Source organism: Microcaecilia unicolor, chromosome 10 (genome assembly GCF_901765095.1).
Source record: "Microcaecilia unicolor chromosome 10, aMicUni1.1, whole genome shotgun sequence".
Lineage (NCBI taxonomy): Eukaryota > Metazoa > Chordata > Amphibia > Gymnophiona > Siphonopidae > Microcaecilia > Microcaecilia unicolor.
In genome coordinates, this window is record NC_044040.1 from 161933669 (window position 1) to 161956062 (window position 22394).

General features: G+C 43.0%; 1 protein-coding gene across 1 annotated transcript in view; it reads left to right on the forward strand.

Annotated features, from left to right (window-relative positions):
* The first annotated feature begins 3043 nt into the window (after positions 1–3043).
* Positions 3044–22394, forward strand: part of PXYLP1 (2-phosphoxylose phosphatase 1) — a 159482-nt gene continuing 140131 nt past the window's right edge. Inside the window, exon 1 of the mRNA XM_030216456.1 lies at positions 3044–3212. The gene's annotated coding sequence lies outside the window, so the exon portion shown is untranslated. The remainder of the gene's footprint in view (positions 3213–22394) is intronic.

Genomic DNA, 22394 nt, shown 5'->3' on the forward strand with positions numbered 1-22394 from the left:
GGTGCTGTTCAGGCACAAACAAGAAAGACAAGTCTGGCAGCCTGGAAGATCCGGACCGGACTGCGCTGAAGCATGGAACGGATAGGGACAGCAAGACAGTCTATGGCAGCCACCGGTTCTGGCCACCAGAGGGCGAGGGGAGCACAAACCAAGAAGCAGGCAGAAAGTATACTGAAGCACAGAGTTGCTGAACATACACAGGTGCAGCACAGTGGAGAAATCAGAGCCATGCTGGAAGCAGCCAGCACACAGAGACAGAGACAAAGCTAACTCAGGAAGAACAGACAAAAGCCAGCTTAGAAGCTGACCGCCAGAAATAAGGTAAGCCTGAGAGGGATCACAACCACAGACGTGACATAGCCTCTGCCCTCTCTCTCTCTTCCCCCCTTCCATTTGGCCTCTGCCCCCTCTTGCTCTTTCATTCCCCTTGTATCTGCCTCCCTCTCTTTTCCCCCTTCCATCTAGCCTCTATCCTCCCTCCCTCTTCCCCCTTCTGTTGGCCTCTGCCTCCTTCTTTTTCTTCCCCCTTCCATCTGGCCTCTGCCCCCCTCTCTCTCCTCCCCCTTCCACCTGCCCTTCTCTCTCTTTTCCTTCCACCGAGCTCCTCTCTCTCTTCCCCTTCCATCTGGCCTCTGCTCCTTCTCTCTCTTCCCCCTTCCATCTGGCCTCTGCCCCCTCTCTCTCTTCCCCCTTCCATCTGGCCTCTGCCCCCCCTCTCCTCCCTTCCATCTGGCCTCTGCCCCCTCTCTTCCCCTTCCATCTGGCCTCTGCCCCCCTCTCTCTTCTTTTAGAATTTGGAATCAATAATAAGTGGTTCTGTTTAGTGTGAATGAGGGTAAGATTGAGGTGTGTCTGTTGGTTTGTGTGGAAAGTTTTAAAAAATAGGGGATGGCAATGATAGCAATTGAGTTAAGTATTTAATAAAGATTGACAAATAAGTATAACGGTTGTTGAAGAACTGTATGTATAATCATCAGAGATATCCTGAAAACCCCACTGGCTGGGTGTTTCCTGAGACCAAGTATTCTGTTAAAATGGAGATTCTATATAGGAATGTTTAGTAATCTGACTTGTTTAGTTTTTCTAGTGGGTATATCAATGTTCTAGAGCTGTGCTTCTCCACCCAATGTATGTAAATCTATCTCATGTATAATCATCATAGATATTTTGAAAACCCAACTGGGTGTTTCCTGAATACTGAATTGAGAATCACTGTAATATTGCCTTCTTCAAAATGGTGCCACTGTTCCTAGTGGCAGTCTTGCCATATAAGGACTTTTTCCCTCTTATATGACAGCTTGAACCCCCTAATGGCACCATTTTGAAGAAGGTAGAAGTGAGTGGGGATTGATCCTACCCCTGCCATCCCTGGGGTAAGTCAAGGTTATGCAGGTGGGCTGGTTGTCTAGAAAGAGCTGATGGGAGGGCATCCAAGCAAAATTAGCTCAGGGTGCCAGTCCTTGAGCCAGCTTTGCCATTGCCACCTGCCAACATCTTCCCCCTTTCCCCAGAATCCCATTCTCTCAACTCAATCCCCACTTGGGTTCTACAGCTGTGCCCCTTCTGAGGCACACTTCTTGCTGCTACAATGGAGGCAGGACCAGCAGCGCGTACTTAAGAGCTGGAGCAATAGAAGGCGAGATCTGGCCCTTTCAAATGTTGCTGCAGCCAAGCAGACCATGCATCTTTTTTCTTTCTCGGTTTCCTCTCCACGTGGCCTGCGGCGCGCCCCAGTCAGCCTCGCTTAAGTTCTCACTTAGCCTGTGAAGTTGGAAGAGGCGAGGGGCAAGAGACATACGGACGCTGGATTGTGTTAGCTCTGGGGGCGGGTCCTCTTCTGATCTGCTCTCAGAGTCAGAGCAGATCATCAGGAGAGGGGGACCCGCGGCCGCCACCAGAGAGGAAGATGGAGCCGGAGGCAGAAATCACGGAGATATGAGCTTCTGCAACCACGTCGTGCTTTATTGTTGGTAGCATTTTTATTTAATCTCACTTATATTTTCAAACATGCCAGCTTCTACAGCATATGGATGTACACAGAGAAAGTATAACTTTTCATAGGTAGAGTAGTAATTTGTTATAAATCGTAATACGTGTTCATGGAGGGGCTGGTTATAGTGACACCCTAGCATGTATCTTATCGTGAAGAGATTTTTTTTCTCCTGGTAAATAGCCACTAAAACAGACATCATATTTATGAGAATCAGGTGCTCAACATTCAGAGTTTCTATCTATTTATTTACATTTATATCCCCCATTAAACATAATTTAGGTTGAAACCTGGGTGAATTGTAAAATCTTTTTTTTCCTGTGCCTAGATCAAAAGATACCGATAGTTTGTGGTGGGAACTTGGGCTCCTTTTGTTTTGTGGGTGGATGGATGGATGAATTACCAATTTGTGCTAATTATGATTCTGATGCTGCTGCTGATTGTGCTAATTATGCTGATTATGATTATGCTGCCGCTGATTCTGTTTATGATAATTATGATTGCCTTATTAATATTCATAATGACCTTATTAATATTTATATTGGGCTGGAAATGTTTCACCATCTGGCAACTCATTTAGCCAAGCATGAAACCTTCATTAACTGTCTGGTTCTCATCACTCTCCTCAGAATCACCGGTTCTTCTCCATTTACTCCCCTCCCCATCACTTGTGTAAGCTAGCACCCTTTGAGGCATATTTTCAAAGCACTTTGGGAGGCTAAGTTCCATAGGTTTCTATGGAACTTTGGGAGGCTAAGTGCTTTGAAAATGAGCCTCTTTATGATATTTCACACACTACGCAGCACAATAGGACGTCGGTAGCCCTCAAGTGTCCATGTACTTGTACTTCTAAAACGGTCCCCTCACACACAGCAGACACACATCCCGCGTATTCTCTACAACAACAAACCGTTGCAAGGAGCAAGCGCAATAGTGCGACTACGAGCCGGAAGCAGCGTCCAACCTCCTCCTCGTGCTTTACAGCCTGTGACGTTCCGTTCCGTGTTGGTGGGCTCAAGTGGAGGAGGAGCTCAGCTGATCTCGCCGCACACATACACATTTCTTTTCTCTGGTAATCGCGGCAGCGGCTGGATGAGCTGGAGTCGCGGTGAATTAGAAGTAGCCTGGTTTGATGGGGAAACCGCTCGGTCGACAACGTTGTTGTGGTTTCACTTTAATCTGGCAGTCTTTCAGTCTCATGAAGACCAGCTCTGGAGTGCAGGTATCTGTGCGGTTTCACATTTTTTCAGCCTTTCGAGACTGTATAGCGGAGAACGGCAGAAAAGTTGGTCTCGCCGGGGGTCCAGTTGGCTTCCCCTCCTTTATTCAACGACTTTGAAAAGTTTCTGACTCGGTCTTTTCTGGCTTAAAAATAGCCTGTGAGTGGGGGTCGTACTGTTTAACTAGGTTTAAACTTGTGCGACTTCCGTGTTAATGCACCCAGTAATATGAACAACTGCATGGTAGCTGCTGCCTTTCTATTATAATAATTTAATACAGATGTGATCAGATCAACGTGTGACAGTGTAGGTACGTGTAGAAGATGGTTTTTGAAACGGTCAAAACAGTTTGTTCTGTAGGTAAGGCAGCTGCTCTCTCACAAAAGTGGCATGGGAACAAATCTTTACTCATCCTTATACTACTAATCATTTCTATATTGCTACTAGAACATACGCAACGCTGTACACATTATATACGGATATTTCTCTGTTCCTAGAGGGCTAACAATCTAAGTTTTATTTTTTTTGTGTGTGTACCTGGGGCAATGGAGGGTTAAGTGACTTGCCCAAGGTCACAAAGAGCTGCAGTGGGAATTGAACCCAGGTTGCCATGGTCAAAGCCAGCTGCACTAACCATTAGGCCACTTCTACTGTACTGATGTTCTACAGGGTTATTTATTATTTTGGAAATTGAAAAGAATTGAATTTGCTCAGTAGATGTATTTTATTAAAATATGTATGCAGGTGCACAGGTATAAATAACTGTTTACTAGATTTCAGTTGCACTGTACACTTTTCAATTCTGAAGCTTATTTATAATGTATTGGCTAATAGGACTAGAAGGGTAGTTAGAACTGACGTGGTGACACGAACATTTCTTTATTAACCATCATTTTAGTACATGCTACCCCCTATTGTGTTATATTAAAACAGTGTTGGCCCCGATTTTTTTTTTTTTTTTTTAGGCTGAGTAGTTTTGTTAGTTCAGACACTAGCGATAAATCAGTGTAGATAATTGCAAGCAATTGCAGAGCTGTGAATGATTTCCCCTTCTGTTAGCACCTTGATGCATGTATGCATATTGCGACAGAGTACAGTTTATTGAATTTGCTATATCGCTAGGCTTTTTACTGGTGATATTGATTTGGTAAATGTGGCTTTAGGGGATGTTCACACACAAAACATTTTTTTGTTTTTCAGGTATTTATTTTTTAATGTTCAGAAATGAATGATGTAAAACTTCTTGTTTAATGCACACATATTAACTTTAGCCAAATTAATTGGACGATTTTGTGTAGTTGATTTCCTGCACTGTGTTTTTTTGCATAAAATGTTAATCAAATGCCCACCTCAAAGTAGCATGGGTGGGGTGGATAGTGGTTTCCTATTATACTGTAGGGATAGTATAGTACAGATATGTGATCTGTTGCCAGTCTGTTTTAGCTAATATATATTCTAAATGTGCTATATTTGTACATCAGAAAAGAAAAAAAACTTAATTTGTGTTTGGTTTCTCAAGCTGTTTTTTTAAACCCTTTCCTATTGGAACTCATGGCAGAATAGATGTGCTTGAAAGGATGTGCATTGGATATGGGTCTCCAGTGTATGTCAATCTCTAATGTCTGGTTTTCTGGTTGGGGAAACTCCAATATATAGTGTGTAAATCATTAAAACGTGATAAGTTACAAGTTATATTTATAATATGCATCATGATAAGAATATTTTTTGTTAGGCTGTCACACACAAAAAGTAAACCACAAGAGCATTCTTTAACAGTAGTATGAAATAATGGGTTACCCACTTCTCTAAAACAGTTAAATTATTACAGGTCTTTCTGATTTTAAGCAGAACTACAGCAAAACTAGATGCAGTTTGGAATATGAAGTACACATTTGAGTGTATTTTAAATATGATTTGATTTTTTTTTTTCTGGAATAGATTTCTTTTTCTGTAAGTTTTTATCTAAAGGGTAATATACATCTGGAATTTACTGTTCCATGCCTTTTAGAATATCTTCCCTTTCCTTTGTATGACTTATTCTACTGATCTGTTTTGAACTATGGTGGTTTATGTGCTCCTAGGCTAAGAACATTCTGCAAATAGCACCACCTTGTGGCATATGGATCCAAAATGAACTGGTCAGCATTAGCTTGAAAAACAAAAGTTTGCAAGTTAACTGAAAAAAATGTAAATCTAATACAGCAGTGTTAAGATTTATTAGCAGTATATGTACACAAGTATAGCTAAGTCTGTCCGGCCACAGATGAGACATGAACAGAAAAATCATAGGTAACATGTCATGTTGATAAAAGATTTTATCAAAAGACTGGAAAATTAGGTTAAGATGATTTTTTAGTGCAAGTTTCTGTATGATAGTTATGTATAATGACCATTTGTGTTAATTTGTAATAGAATTCAGAATATTGCTGTGATTAGTAAGCTCGACTCAGGAGAGAGACCTTGGGGTGTTGGTGTCTGAGGATCTAAAGGTGAAGAAACAAGGCGACGGCTGTGGCCAGACGGATGCTAGGCAGCATAGAGAGGGGCATAACCAGCAGAAGAAAGGAGGTGTTGATGCCGCTCTACAAGTCTTTGGTGAGGCCCCACTTGGAGTATTCTGTTCAGTTTTGGAGGCCGTATCTTGCTAAAGATGTATAAAGACTGGAAGTGGTGCAAAGGAAAGCTACAAAAATGGTATGGGATTTGCGTTGCAAACCGTACGAGGAGAGACTTGCTGACCTGAACATGTATACCTTAGAGGAAAGGAGAAACAGGGCTGACATGATACAGACGGTCAAATATTTGAAAGGTATTAATCCACAAATGAACCTTTTCCGGAGACGGAAAGGCGGTAGAACTAGAGGACATGAATTGAGGTTGAAGGGGGGCAGACTCGGGACTAATGTCAGGAAGTATTTTTCACGGAGAGGGTGGTGGATATGTGGAATGCCCTCCCGCGGGAGGTGGTGGAGATGAAAACGGTAATGGGGTTCAAACATGCGTGGGATAAACACAAAGAAATCCGGTTTAGAAGGAATGGTTCCATGGCATCTTAGCGGAGATTGGGTGGCGACGCCGGCAATTGGGGAAACAGTACAAGAACAGTACTGGGCAGACTTCTACGGTCTGTGCCCTGAGAAAGGCAAGGACAAATCAAACTCGGGTATACATATAAAGTAACACATACCATGTAAAATGAGTTTATCTTGTTGGACAGACTGGATGGACCGTACAGGTCTTTACCTGCCGTCATTTACTATGTTACTATGTTATTTCTTTCTGCACTGTAATGCATTCAGTATGACTGTAGATGAGTATGATATTTTGAGGCCTACTGTATTAAGAAAAAAAAAAGCCCAGAATTTCATGGCAGCTTAAAGTGTGCTTTGCGTGCCAGAAGTATGGGATAAACAGAGAGGATCTTTAGTGGTAAGATGAACAGTTACATGGCTTTTTTTTTTTTTTTGTGTGTGTGTCAGATTCACTCCTATTGACTTAAGTACTGGAACCTCTTGGCTTTTAAAGCAGCTTGAACACTTTTATTTGTTCCAACAGGCTTATAGCCTCTAGGTGCCAAAGGCTGTCTTTGCTGTCCAGGACCTAAGATTTCGTCCTTTGTCTTCTCCCCTCCCCCCATTTTCCCTTGTTTGTCTGTGCTTTTTATGTAGGTTATAATATATAATATTAATGTCTTATGTTTTTAATATTGTAGTTTCATTTACTGATGTACACAACTTTTTTAACTATTGAAAGGTGGTAAATCCAGAAAAATGAACCTGATTAAAGATGGAGCAATCTGTATGGAGCGACAGTTCAGCCCAAACAAACATGGTATGACTGCATTATGCTTTCAAGATAAGCATCATTGGCAGAATACTGAAGAAAATACATGGGAGAACCTGCATGGAGTGACTATTAAACTGTAAACTGTGGGACCACTGGGAGTGTGGCCTCGGTAACCTAGAAATCGCTGGGGATAATTTGAGAGCGGGAGACTCGCCCAGAGGTGGTTGTGACCCAGTCGGTGGGAGGAAGGTGCTAGTGTAGAGCACAAGCAGCAGGTGCAGGTGGACCTGAGCTGTGCTGGGGATAGACCCTCTAAGTGGCCATTGGGTAACCCAAGGTGGGTGGCTAGACATTTCATGACAGGGACATTGGGTTACATTGCCCATGGGAATTTTGTATGCATATCTGTCCAAGGTGGAGAAATCAATTGGGTTGGCTGCCATTTTGGCCATTAACCGCAGTCATTTACTGCATTACTGTGTAGGAGCTGGAGCTATAATTTAGATTTGTATGGCCACAGCATACGTTTTTTTTGTTTTACATTTCTTTTCTAGATTTCTTTTTATGGTGAGTTTAAGCAGTAGTGCCTAGTTTTGAGACTGTCCATCTTGTCACTTGTCCATTCATGTAGCTGCATACGTGACTGTACAGACACAGAGATCAGGTGAGCAAGAGCAGGGAGCGTAGATATTTACCTTTCAAGAAAAACTGGTTGTGATGGCAGTAGAGAATGGGACGGGGACAGAGTCCATGGGGATTGGGTCAAACTTTGCTCCCTGTCATTCTCCAAAAGCTTGAGAATAGCCTTTAATAGTCCGTTCCAACTAGATGGAACAGCATCTGAAAAAAAATTCTAGTATCAATATGTAAAAATGTAACATATCTTAGACAACTGGCAACTGAATTCGGTGCAGAAGCTGCTTTTGAATGTAAATGAAGCACTGGTAAATGACATCATTTGTGTCCTGTCTGCTTTTAATGTGGCAACAAGAGTCTTGTTTGCTGATCAGACTCCTACCATCTACAACGTCCTTCCATCATGTACCCAGTTGCTCAAGCATCTGTTACTTCAATAGATTTATCTGTTGTTGCTGGCATCAAGGGGCATTTCCAAATCTTAACTGACACTTATTTTCCTTATTCATCCACTACTCGAGTGTTGGTTCTCTTCTGCACCCACATCTTAAAGGCAATCCAATTATCTTCCCAGATGATGTAAAAACACAGAGAGCTGAATTTTTCTTTGAGAAGGTTGAGCCAAAGCCGGATCAAAATGGAAGGTTCAGGTCCATTAGCATCATCAACTCAGGATCCTCCACAATACACATTGCTAGAAAGCATCATATCTGTGGAAAAGCCCCCCTTCCAAAGGAATGAAAATAAATGTTAGCAGTTTTATGAGCAACTTTTATGGAACAACTAGTAAAAAAGGCCCGTTTCTGAGAAATGAAACGGGCGCTAGTAAGGTTTTCCTCAGAGTGTGTATATTTGAGAGAGTGTGAGAGAGAGGGAATGTGCGAGAGTGTGTGTGTGTGTGACAGAGTGTGACTGGGTGCGAGTGTGTCTGTGATAGTGTATGTATGAGAATCAGAGTGTGTGCCAGGGGCCCATCACTCCCTCCTCCTTCCCAGTTCCAGGGTCTCCCTCCCCACTCCCTGTGCACCCCAGCTGACCTTGTCAATCACACAGGGCAAGACTGTGGGAGGAGTTAATTGCTTTACTCCAGCTGACCTTGTTATTCACCCAGGGCAACCACTCCAGGTGCCTGAGAAAACAACTGTGGCAGGAGTTAATTGCTTTACTTCAGCTGACCTTGTTAATCACCCAGGGCAACCACTCCAGGTGCCTGAGAAAACAACTGTGGCAGGAGTTAATTGCTTTACTTGCAACTCTCTTTTCCTTTGTGTACTTGATAAACCGGATATCTATGCCACCTCAAGTTTCCGGCTGGAGGCTTCAATTAAGAACTTTGGAGATACCTTTTATATATAGAGATGATGCCTCCTTTGAAGGCTATTACTAATGAATTGGATGATTGTTTATGTTCGAGTGATGCATATGACGATGTTTTTTATTTTTTTTTAAACAAGCAAAATTGCTGGCCAAATGAGAAGACTGATTTGGAGAGGCTGGAGTGAGCTTCGATGGCAGCTTCAGTAGTTGGAAGTTAAGGACGAGACTTCAACAGTCTGTGTCCCAGAAATGCCAAAGAGAGATGGTGATCCAAGCATTTCATATCATCTTCAATATTGGTTTAATCATGACTTGATAATGAGTGTGACAGTTGGGCAGACTGGATGAACTATTCAAATCTTTATCTGCTGTCATTTACTATGTTTCTGAAACTGGTAAAACTTGCACAGGGGATCCTGTGTATTCCTGCTACCAGCATGTCTTTGGTAGAGGATATTTTCTATGGGTCTTTTATTGACAGTTGTTCAAACTGACTCAACACAGGCTTTCAGAGATTGGCTGTCTCACCAAATTGTGCTCATTCAAACAGACAGCTAGGTTGCAATATATTACACAAACAAGCAGGAGGGTAAAGGATCACGCTCTCTGTGTCAGGATGCTCTCTAGATGGTGGTACTTTGGCTCGCCAGCATGTCATGTTCCTTCAAGCCACATACCTAGTGGGCAAAAGCAACAGTCTGGACAGGTTTATGCAACCGCATGAGTGGTCTCTCAGCATGGACATTGACTGCAAGATCTTCCGAGTGTGGGGCACCCCCTTGGTGGATCTCTTTGCCACTCATCTGAATCACTGAGTCCCTCAGTACTGTTCCAGACTTCAGGCTTACAGCAGACTAGCGTCAAATGCCTTCCTTCTGGTTTGGGGGATAGGCCTGTATGCGTATCCTCCCTTACCTCTTGTGGGGAAGATCTTGCTGAAACTTGAGCAAGACCACGGGACCATGATCTTGATCGCACCTATCTGGCCATGGCAGATCTGGTTCCCTCTTCTTCTGGAATTATCTAGATCCTGTGTTCTGCCTTACACAGACCATACTTGAATACCTTCTACACCTCTCCAAGTCTGGTCTCAAGATAAACTCCGTAAGGGTTCACCTCAGTGGAATTAGTGCTTATCAACGTGTAGAGGTTAAGACCATCTTTGGACAGCCTCTTATTGTTTGCTTCATGAGAGGTTTGCTTTTGTCAATGCCCCCTGTCAAATCTCCGCCTGTCTAAGGAAACGGCAGTCGATCCACAAGATCCAAAACAGCGGTATGAAATGAGCAGATCACCTAGGAAGATGTCCTTTGAGAAATACTTTCTTCTGTTTTTTGCATCGGGCTTTTTTTATAGACCTCACATGAATAAACTAAACTTCGCAGAGAAAAAACAGTAGAACAAACAGCGAAGTGGACTAAAAAATGGATGACGCTCCAGGTTAAAAACTCTCTTTATTGATTGATGACTACGACTTGACACAGCTGTGTTTTGGCCGAAGGGGCCTGCATCAGGAGTCTGACTGTAAAATATATGAAACGGGCGCTAGCAAGGTTCCACGCCTCCCTCTCTCTCCTCTGAATTCCAGCCCCCCTCCCCTTTGAGTTCCAGAACCCCCGCGCCTCCCTCCCTCTCTGAGTACAAGCACGACCTGTCCTCCGGCAGCCCCTTGCCTTCCTGTGTGCTGGCTGTAATTTAAAAATTCTTACCTCAGGGTCTACTGTCTGTCCTGCCCTTATTTCCTGTTTCCAGAAGGCGGGACCAGAGGCAGAGCTGAGACACATGGAAAGGCGGTCTAAAGTGCCGCTCACCTTCACTGCAGACACTAGACCCCGAGGTAAGAATGTTTAAATTACAGCCGGCACGTAGGAAGGCGAGGGGCTGCCGGAGGACAGGTCGTGCTTGCACTCGGAGGGGAGAGAGAGAGGGAGGGAGGCACGGGGCCGTGGAACTCGGAGGGGGGAGGGGGCGTCCTGCAACTCGAAGGGAAGGGGGGCCTGTAACTCGGAGGAGAGGGAGGGAGGGGAGGGGGCTGGAAATTGGAGGAGAGGGGGAGGAGGAGAAGGGGCCTGTAACTCGGAGGGAGGGGAACAATTCTCTACTCACCTCCGCTGGCTGGTGCTGGCTTCCCTTGCCTCTCACTGATCCGCCCTCTGATGTCATCGCCAGGGCGGACCAATGGGAAGTTTGTTACGAATCCAGCCATCCAGACGGAGGTGCAAATTATTATGTAGGATTTTTAATTTTAGAAACAAGCATATAGAAAAAGTAAAAACATGGATATCAAATATAATGCACACCTTGGACTACAAGTGAACATTGGCCTATTACGTGAAGCGGACAAGGCTCTACAGACAGTCCGCCCAACTTTTTTGTTTTCTTTAGATCCCAACAGGATTTGGATCGCCATCGAGAAATGCACAATCTCTAATTGGCCAGCAGGTTGCATTTCTTTCACTTATTCCCAGGCTGGGCAGACCCTTGAGGGTCATGTCAAGGCTCGCAGTGTCAGAGCCATGGCTGTTTCGGTAGCTCACTTGTGGTCAGCCTCCATTGAAGAAATTTGCAAGCCTGTGATGTGGTCTTTGGGTCCACACATTCACATCTCATTACTGCCTTGAGCAGGATACCTGATATGACAGTTGGTTCGGGCAAACAGTGTTGCAGAATCTGTTTGGGGTCTAGACTCAACTCCACCCCCCCCCCCCCCAAGCCTGTTTTATTCTGTTCCAGGCTGCATTCTCACTCAGTTTGTATGTAGTTGTAGGTTAATCTGAGTTATATCCTGGCCGTTGCGAGGCTCAGTTCCCCAATGCTTTGTTATTGTCAGTTAACCTGGATGTTGGGGATACCTCAATTGTGAGAATTAATGTCCTGCTTGTCCTCGGAGAAGATAACAGCAGGCCTTATATTCTCACAAACCCTTCCGCCTCTCCTTGGAGTTGTCTCCTTTTTTTTTTTCTCCTTTTTTATGCTATATTATCTAACTGTGGTAACTGCACTCTTGCAGCGGGTGAGAGAAGGCACTTGTGCTGTGGAATGGCTCCTGCGCGTCTGTTAGCTTGTTACAAGCTCTGGACAGGACAACGTGGGATCGTGTTACCCAATTGTGAGATTATAAGGCCTGATGTTCTCGGAGAATACCTGCTACAATTAAGTATCTTTGCTGTTTCATCTCTCGGTCCACCTTTTTGTACTTTTCTGTGGCCCTCTGAAGGGCCAGGCAGCCTCTAAAGCCTCCATTGTGAGGTGGATTAAGGTGGCTATTTGAGTCCACTTATATTGGCAAGAATCATCCGGTGCTTCAGGGACTCTAAACCCACTCTACTAGGGCTCAGGCCGCTTTCTGGGTGGAGGGCCAGGTGATATCCCCCTGAGGAGATATGCAGGGCAGCATCTTTGTCATTTGTTTTATTCCTTTGCTAAGCACTACAAATTGGACGTGTTGATGAGAGCATGCTTGGACTTTGGTAGAGCTGTTATTCGGTAGGCTTTGTCTTCCCCTGCTCAATAGATCTGGTTTGGTTCAGAACAGTGGAGCTGATGCTATGAAAGGAGAAATTGTCTTAACTGACAATTTTTCTTTTCTTTAGTTGGTGGCACTGTTATGAAGTTCTGCCCTTGGAAGACCTCTGCCCAGGATTCTGGGTGTGCTTTGTGCTTCCTTTTCAGTGTTTCTCAAAAAGGGGAAAATAAAATTTGTGACTGGCAGCCATACGGTTTCCAGTGACATGGCTGTATCCTAGTGTATGCAGGGTAGCTAGTGCCACTCTGTTGTTTTTTACTTGTTTATCATTGCAGCTGCAGTGTTTGATGGGGCATAGCTGCATTAGAAAGGGACCTTATGCTGCTTGAGCAGATGCCTATTGGATTGCTCCAGGGAGCACTTTAGCTTATGCTGGTGATGTCACTGGCAGGGTTCAGTTTTGTGTGCCTCCACCTTCAAAAAGTTAAACGCCTAAATTTTGTATAATAGTAGCAAAGGGATTAAAAAAAAATAATAAAAAGAGCAGGAGCACGGACTGAACCCTGTGGAACTCCACAATCAATGGTGTGCTTTTCTGAGGAATAGGCATATACCCAACAGTGAAACTGTTGGCAGTGAAATAGCATGCAAACCACTGATAGACTAAGGGGTCCTTTTACTAAGGCACACTAACAGAACACATGCTAATGATTAGCACATGCTAAATGATAAACACCCATTATATTTGTATGGGTATCTTATTTAGTGCGCACCAAATCTGTTAGTGCATCTTAATAAAAGGACTCCTAAGTTTCTTATTCCATTGTCAAGCAGGCATTGCAGGGTCAACTAATTTGAAGGCCACACTAAGATAAAAGGATACAATTGGGTTAAGTTGCACATAATGAAGATGGCATCGAAACTCATCAAGTAAACATGCAAGAAGACTCTGCATGATAGCTTAGCTGAAAGCATGCCCTGCTTAGGATGAAGGACATTCGTATGCTCTAGGAAAGTCCTAAGCTGTTGGACTACCTTCTTGAGAACTTTGGAAGCAAATGAAAGATTTGAAGTGGGTTGATTAGTAGGTGGGCAATTAATATGCTAATAACACGATTAACAGGCTGGATGTTTTTTATGCAGCTCTGCTCCACCGTGTCCCATGTTTACCTCAACAGACCTCTTCATGGAGTCTTGGACAGCGGCACTGATTGCCACATGCTGCTGATCCAGAAGACAGGTCTCTGCCACATCCCCCCCCCCCCCCCCCCGATGCTGAGGGAAGTGTTTCTGTTGCAGACCCCATGCCATTTTAGTAGCCTTTCTCTGGACTGTGCACAGCCTTCCGGCTGAGGTAAGGCCTGTGAATAAAGTTACATGTAGCTAGACAGTCTCACTCGGTCCTAATGATCATTATACCTTAGACTATATTTCCCAATCTCTTTATCCCTTTATCTTTTTCCTATCCATCCTTTGCCCTTTATCTTTTCCTCTCCATCCTCCATCTCTTCACCCCTCCCAATCCCTTTTCCTTTTGCTGTCCTACCTTTGTTTGCCCAGACATGCTCAATTCACTTATTCCTCAAAACCCCACTCTCACTACATTTACTACAGCTTATAATATTCTCTTTAAAGACTTTTGGAAAGTATGTGCAGGATTTTAATCAGCCATAAGTATTCAGAAAGGATTTCTGGGTTAATGTTTGAAAATTTGAAAATGTGCAGGATTTTAAAGTATCGATTTCCAGTTTCAGTATTGCATTTTGGTTGAATTACATTTTATGGCCCAAAATACATGCCACGGTTAAGCGTGATTAAAATTTTTAATTGTTGCCCACCCCTAGTTGATAGTTTTCTACCTTTTTTATACCCAAAGAGGGCTGCTTAAGAAAAGGACAAAAAATGGCATTCTTCCATGCAGAAACAAAAGCATAAAAGGCAAGAAGTTAGCAAGTAAGGGGAAAGATCAGCCACTGGATTATTGATTAGGACTGGAGGGGGAACCTCTGCTGATTTAAAGGCATTCTTGGGTTTGGTTACCATCTTATTTAAGACAAAGGCGGTGGTGACTGGGTAGACAGAAAACCACATAATGGGGAGAAGGTTCTGATAGGTCCTGTGTTAACGTGGATGGCTATATATGTAGCAGAAGAAATAATAGCATTCAACTTAAGAGCCCTCTCTCGCTAAGAAATTTCCATGGGTTTTTGGAGAAATGCAAGGCTTCATCAGTGATAGTGGCTGAGTAATACTAGGATTGGCTGTTGTTTTTTTTTTTTTTTTTTTAATAAGCCTAGAGAGGAAATGAGAAACCTCCCTATGATACGTTTTCAGTCTGTCCTTAAAAATGACAAGATGAGCATCGGACTGTTTTGCATCACACCTCAACGTATCTAGACATTGCTGACAGAGGAGCTGTATGTAAAAAAATAAAACGGGGAGCCAAGACATCATCGTTTTATATCTCGGTTCTACTGTAGCTTTAAAAAAATATATATTAGGTTAGGATTATTTAGGACCTAATGTGTAAATCGAGAGTCAAGTTCCTTATGTGGCCTGGATTGGAAATGAGTTTGTGAAGTGGTTTACTGCCATTATGCAGTAGTTACACTTGACAGCCTAGTGGTTTTTTTTTTTTTTTAATTTGTTCTACAGGTACTCATTCAGGAGTAAGTTGAAAGTGGAATTATCATATGCTTTCCTGGAAATATGTTCCAGGACATCCCCGCTGCCATATATCTGTAAAATTGAATTTTAGCCAGGAATTGAGTTATTGGGTCATAAAACCTCAATCCACACTATTGTAAAAACTTAAAATAGTGCACATTTTAATGCCATCTATTGGTAACTTCTCCAGTTACATTTCTGTCTTTGTGTTGTAGTGGGCCAAAGTGCAGGAATTTGGGGGGGGGGGGGCAGCTTTTAGAAAGCAGCAGTAATAAACATTTTATTGTTCTAGCATTAGTTCACACTTTTGCAAGTACGGCTGATTCTAAATGTAAAACAAAATTTAAAAAAAATGAAATGCTGTAATGTAATCATAGAATTCATAAAATCATGAAGTGACCTAGTTTAAAGTTGTCCTGCAGGAACACCACCAACAAAGCAAGGTAAAAAAATGTATATATATAGTATATTTACTGCTTGGCTTTGTCCTTACATTCCTTATGAAGCTGCTGTTTGAACCAGTGGCATTAATGTGCTTAGGATATTGCACATGGAAAGTTTTCTCTTTTATAGTGATGATCACCTTAGTGAGAAAAGATCTTCAAGCTTTAGTTACCTTTTGAGCCCGTGTCTTAATTTCATCATCACAAAGTAAGTTCTCCTGAACTCATCCCAGCTTTTTTTGGCAAAAGTAGGTAATGTCTTCTGCGTGAATGAGAAAATAGTACATCCTGCTTTCTGCTTGAAGCTATAATAACAATCCATATGAGAGAGCCCTCTACATGCTTGACTGTAAATGGACACTCATTACTTCAAAAGTACAGAATTCATCAGAAAATATATGTAGTTTTCTCCTTTGACCTCAACAAAATTGGCATTCTAGTCACAAAATAAACTCTGAAAATCCAATTATGTTATGAGTGAGCTGGTGCTCCTCTCACCTCTAACATGGAAATACTTAAATTGGAGCTACTACATCTACCGTAGCTTTTCTCAAGTCTGGTTCATTGGACACTGTTTGTAAAGCAGCTACTTGATCCTCGCTTCAGATGTTTACATCATATTATTGCTTGGATTACTCTACAGCAGGGATTACTCCATTGTATGCAAGTCTGTCTTATACATATTCATTTTAGGTATCCCAAAAACCAGATTGGTTATGTGTCACGATGGTGACTCTTTCCTTGTCTGTGCTCGCCTCACCCTCTGGTGGCCAGAACCGGTGGCTGCTATGAACTGTCACCCATTCCAGTCTTCAGTCTGGTCTGGATTTTCCGGGCTGCCAGACTTGCTTCTCTTGTTTCTGCCTGAACATCACCCGTAGCTGCCTTGTGATTCCTGCGGCTTGAACTTCAGCAGCTGATGGGCTTTATTAATCACCTGGAAACTTCTGTGTTTGGCTTTGCATAGTCTACGGTCCCTTGGTTGTTGGTGCTTTGTTGCACTTCTGCCTAGCCTGGTTTCTTGTTTGAGTTCTAGTTAGTCTGTGTGTAGTTTAGCTTAGATTTGTTGCTTATTTCCTAGTCTTGTTTTTGGTCTGTATTCCTGGTCTAGTTTCTGTTTGTCTGTCTCTCTTGCTTAGTGGCTGCTCTGCAGCTTTCAGTCCTGACTCTTGTCAGTGTTTTTCAGTGCCTGCTTGGCAGCTTTCAGTTCCTGTCCTCTAGCTTGTCCATTTCCTACCTTGTGTAGTATTGTCTGTCTGAGTCCTAGCCGCCCATGTTTATTCCTTTCCCCTTTTGACCCTCAGTCACTGTTCCGTCTAGTTGGTATCCAGTTCCTGCCCTGTCTGGTAAGTCCTGCCGGCCGCCTGCACCCAGGGGCTCAACTCCTGGGGAAGGGCGGTCAAGTGCAGGTGAAGTCTAGCTGGTTCTGTCAGAGTTCTGCCTTGAAAACCTAACACTATGCATGAGAGAGAGCTGCATACAGTGGAGGCAGTGCATGCAATTTCTTTTATGCATATTTGTTGTAGATATCTTGAAAACCAGACTGGCTTGGTGTGTCCTGAGGACTGGGTTGAGAACCCTTGGTCTACAGTAAGACACATTTCTAAGACAAACCACCCATCTGGACTACAGCAGGAAACATGTTGGCAGTGGAGGATCACATTTGTGTGATAAAACAGCAGCAACAATGTTGGGCCTTTCTTCAGCACAGTTTATGCCAATCTGCTTCCATATCTTGCTACTTGGAAGGAACTGAAGACGTTCAGAGTAAAAACAGCATTTGTGAAGTGATTGAAGCAAAGCCCTTGGAATGTCTGACAACTGATGTAGCTGCACATGAAATGAGTCAAAGGCTGCAAAGATGTCTTGCATATTGAGACAAGGAACATATGATACGTGAACCAAGGAAAGCTGGACGTGGTCAAAAATGAAATAAAACACACACAACTTGATCTGTTGGGTGTTGGTGAACTGAAGTGGACTGTTTATCAGGCATTTTGAACATGACAATCACATTCAGGCTCATTTTCGAAAGAGAAGGACGCCCATCTTTTGACACAAATCGGAAGATGGGCATTCTTCTCACAGGGTCGCCCAGATCGGTTTAATCGAAAGCCAATTTTTGGCGTCCCCAACTACTTTTCGTCGCAGGGACGACCAAAGTTCACGGGGGCGTGTCGGAGGCGTAGCGAAGGCGGGACTTGGGCGTGCCTAACACATGGGCATCCTCGACCCATAATGCAAAAAAAAAAAATAGGGCGTCCCTGATGAGCACTTGGATGACTTTACTTGGTCCTGTTTTTCTTATGACCAAGGCACAAAGAGGTGCCCAAACTGACCAGATGACCACCGGAGAGAATTAGGGATCACCTCCCCTTACTCCCCCACTGGTCACTAACCCCCTCCCACCCTCAAACAAACATCATTAAGAATATTTTGTGCCAGCCTCAAATGTCATACTCGGGTCCATCACAGCAGTATGCAGGTCCCTGGAGCAGTTTTAGTGGGTGCAGTGAACTTCAGGCAGGTGAACCCAGGCTCATTCCCCCCCCCCCTTTACCTGTTACACTTGTGGTGATATGTGAGCCCTCCAAAACCCACTTTACCCACATCTAGGTGACCCCCTTCACCCGTAAGGGGAAAGGGAATGGGACTTATATACTGCCTTTCTGTGGTTTTTCCAACTACATTCAAAGCGGTTTACATATTATATACAGGTACTTATTTGTACCTGGGACAATGGAGGGTTAAGTGACTTGCCCAGAGTCACAAGGAACTGCAGTGGGAATCAAACCCAGTTCCCCAGGATCAGAGTCTGCTGCACTAACCACTAGGCTACTTCTATGGTAGTGGTGTACAGTTGTGGGTAGTGGGTTTGGGGGGCTCAGCACACAAGGTAAGGGAGCTATGTACCTGGGAGCAATTTATGAAGTCCACTGCAGTGCCACCTAGGGTGCCCGGTTGGTGTCCTGGCATGTCAGGGGGACCAGTGCACAACGAATGCTGGCTCCTCCCATGACCAAAGGGCTTGCATTTGTTTGTTTCTGAGATGGGCGTCCTTGGTTTCCATTATCGCCGAAAATCATCAACGACTAAGTCTAGGGACAACCATCTCAAAGGAAGACCTACATTTCCAGATTTGGGTGTCCCCGACCGTATTATCAAAACAAAAAGATGGACGTCCATCTTGTTTCGATAATACAGGTTTCCCCGCCCATCCATCGGGTCGTTTTGTGAGGACGTCCTCAGCAAAACTTGGACGTCCCTTTCGATTATGCCCCTCATGGTATACTATGCTGGATATGAGATGGAAATGAAATGGTGTTGCATTTATAATTAAGAAGAAGCTTGCAAGTATTATTCAAGTGTATGCACCAAAAACTGTTGTAGAAAAGGGGCAAAGCTGATCAGTTCTACAGAAAGTACAACCTGCAATCAACAGAATAAGCAAACAAGATCTACTGATAGTCATGGGCAACCGGAACACAAAAGTTGAGAACAAAGAAGGTGGCCAAGTGGTTGGAAAAAACAAGCTTGACAACAGGAACACAGCTTGAACATTTAACAGAATTTTTCAAACTTTTGTTAAGTTCAAATACCACATTCTAGCAACACAAGTGGTGACTGTATGCATGGACTTTACCCACTGGATTGTACAAAAATCAAATTGTCTACATCTTTGGAAGTCAGAAATGGAAAAGCTCAGTAACATCAATAAAGACAAAACCTGAAGCCGCCTGTGGTATACATCACCAGCTACTAGTGTGCAAACTCAAGCTAAAGCAGAAAAAGAGCAAGCTAGTCATGAACATAACAAAGTAGGATCTGGAAAATATGCCATTGGAATTTGAAGACCACCTGTAAAATCGGTTTATTGCTTTGGATCCTAACAATGGAATAGCAGAAGAGGTATGGGAAGACATCCAGAAAATTGTACTAGAAAGTCCTTGCAAGAAATTAAAAAAAACAAAAACGACCAAAATGAATAACTAAAGAAACTTTCAATTGCTCAGAAACATAGAGAAGCCAGAGCAGAGAGACAGTGGAGACCTCAGCTGGAATTTCCATTGTGCCAATCGAGCGTGGTACCGGAAGATTGGAGGGTGGCCAGTGTAACACCCATTTTTAAAAAAGGTTCCAGGGGAGATCCTGGAAATTATAGACCGGTGAGTCTGACGTAGAGGCTATTATTAAAAACAAAATTACAGAGCACATCCAAGGACATGGATTACTGAGACCGAGTCAGCACGGCTTTTGTGTGGGGAAATCTTGCCTGACCAATTTACTTCAATTCTTTGAAGGAGTAAACAGACATGTGGACAAAGGGGAGCTGGTTGATATTGTATATCTGGATTTTCAAAAGGCGTTTGACAAAGTACCTCATGAAAGGCTACAGAGGAAATTGGAGGGTCATGGGATAGGAGGAAATGTCCTATTGTGGATTAAAAACTGGTTGAAGGAGTGGGGTTAAATGGGCAGTATTCACAATGGAGAAGGGTAGTTAGTGGGGTTCCTCAGGGTTCTGTGCTAGGACCGCTGCTTTTTAATATATTTATAAATGATTTAGAGATGGTAGTAACTAGCGAGGTAATTAAATTTGCTGATGACACAAAGTTATTCAAAGTCATTAACTCGCGACAGGATTGTGAAAAATTACAGAAGGACCTTACGAGACTGGGAGACTGGGCGGCTAGATGGCAGATGACGTTTAATGTGAGCAAGTGCAAGGTGATGCATGTGGGGAAAAAAGAACCCGAATTATAGCTACGTCATGCAAGGTTCCGCATTAGGAGTTACGGACCAAGAAAGGGATCTGGGTGTCGTCGTCGATAATACACTGAAACCTTCTGCTCAGTGTGCTGCTGCGGCTCGGAAAGCGAATAGAATGTTGGGTATTATTAGAAAAGGTATGGAAAACAGGTGTGAGGATGTTATAATGCCGTTGTATCACTCCATGGTGCGACCGCACCTTGAGTATTATGTTCAATTCTGGTTGCTGCATCTCAAGAAAGATATAGTGGATTTGGAAAGGTGCAGCGAAGGGCGACTAAAATGATAGCGGGGATGGGACGACTTCCCTATGAAGAAAGACTAAGGAGGCTAGGGCTTTTCAGCTTGGAGAAGAGAAGGCTGAGGGGAGACATGATAGAGGTATATAAAATAATGAGTGGAGTGGAACAGGTGGATGTGAAGCGTCTGTTCACGCTTTCCAAAAATACTAGGACTAGGGGGCATGCGATGAAACTACAGTGTAGTAAATTTAAAACAAATCGGAGAAAATTCTTCTTCACCCAACGCGTAATTAAACTCTGGAATTCGTTGCCGGAGAACGTAGTGAAGGCGGTTAGCTTGGCAGAGCTTAAAAAGGGGTTAGACGGTTTCCTAAAGGACAAGTCCATAAACCACTACTAAATGGAGTTGGGAAAAATCCACAATTCCAGGAATAACATGTATAGAATGTTTATATGTTTGCCAGGTGCCCTTGGCCTGGATTGGCCGCTGTCGTGGACAGGATGCTGGGCTCAATGGACCCTTGGTCTTTTCCCAGTGTGGCATTACTTATGTACTTATAAGGTGAGACAAAGAGACAATGCGTGTAAGGAAATAGAATCAGAAAATATGAGAGGAAGGCAAGACTGGTTTTCCTAATACTAAGGGTCTCTTTTTTTTTTTTTTTAACCAAACTGCATTAGCAATTCTGATGAAGGCTATTGAAAATGAATGGGCTTTGTCAGCATCACTGCACTGAGAATCACTGGCATGGTTTGGTAAAATATGTCCTAAGAGTTAAAATGAAAATTTCAGCCTTGAATTGGAATGCTAAAAGACGTTTAAGGATCCGTATTGATTGACACTGAGAAGATCACGGAAAGATGGAAATATAATGGGTCATTTATACTGTAAAGATCAAATGGATCAACAGTCATTTCAAACTATGCCTTGATCAGGAACCATTGGTGATGAAAGAAGCTGTCAAAACAGCATTGAAAGCATTTATTAAATAACGAAGCACTGAACATTGTTGGCATTTCTATTGAAGCATTACAATAATCAGGTTTAGCTGTTTAAAATTTGCTGACAGTGCCTTATAAGTATAGTAAGACAACATCATGGCCAACAGACCAGAAAAAAAAATCTGTGATCATAACAATACTGAAGAAAGGTGATCCAAATTACTGGGATCAGAGAAATTGTGCAATAATTTGCACACACACCTTCAGGTTTCTACTCAAGATCATTCAGTAGAGCCCTCGGCCATACCAGAAACAAGAACTGCCTGTACTTCAAGCAATGTTCAGGAAAGGGTGAGGAACAAGAGACGACATCATGGATGTGAGATGGATCCTTGAAAAGATGAAAGAATGCTAAAAGGCTTTTTACTTGTTTTATTTACTACAGCAGGGCCTTTAAATAACAAATTTGGGCCATGTTAATCACGGATATACCAGAACACCTGATAGTTCTCATGCACAGCTTTATATTGATCAGAAACAACAGAATGGAACAAGGATTGGCAAAGGTGTATGATGAGGCTGTAAACTTTCCCCATACCTGCTGTATATGCAGAACAAATCATTAAAGAAGCAGGACTGTATAAAGAAACCTGAGGCATGACAATTGATGGAAGACTCCTCAACAACCTTCACTTATTGATTAATTGGGATTTATTAACTGCCTTTATGGAGAGATTCATCCAAGACGGTATACAGCATGTTAATGATACCACATCACTGGCTGAAAGTGAGGATGATCTGAAACATCTGATTATCAATGTCAAGGAACGTAGTCTCAAAAGGGGTATATGTCTTAATGTGAAGAAAACGATCCTGATACATAGTTAAATCAATAATTAATTTGTGATGGAGAAG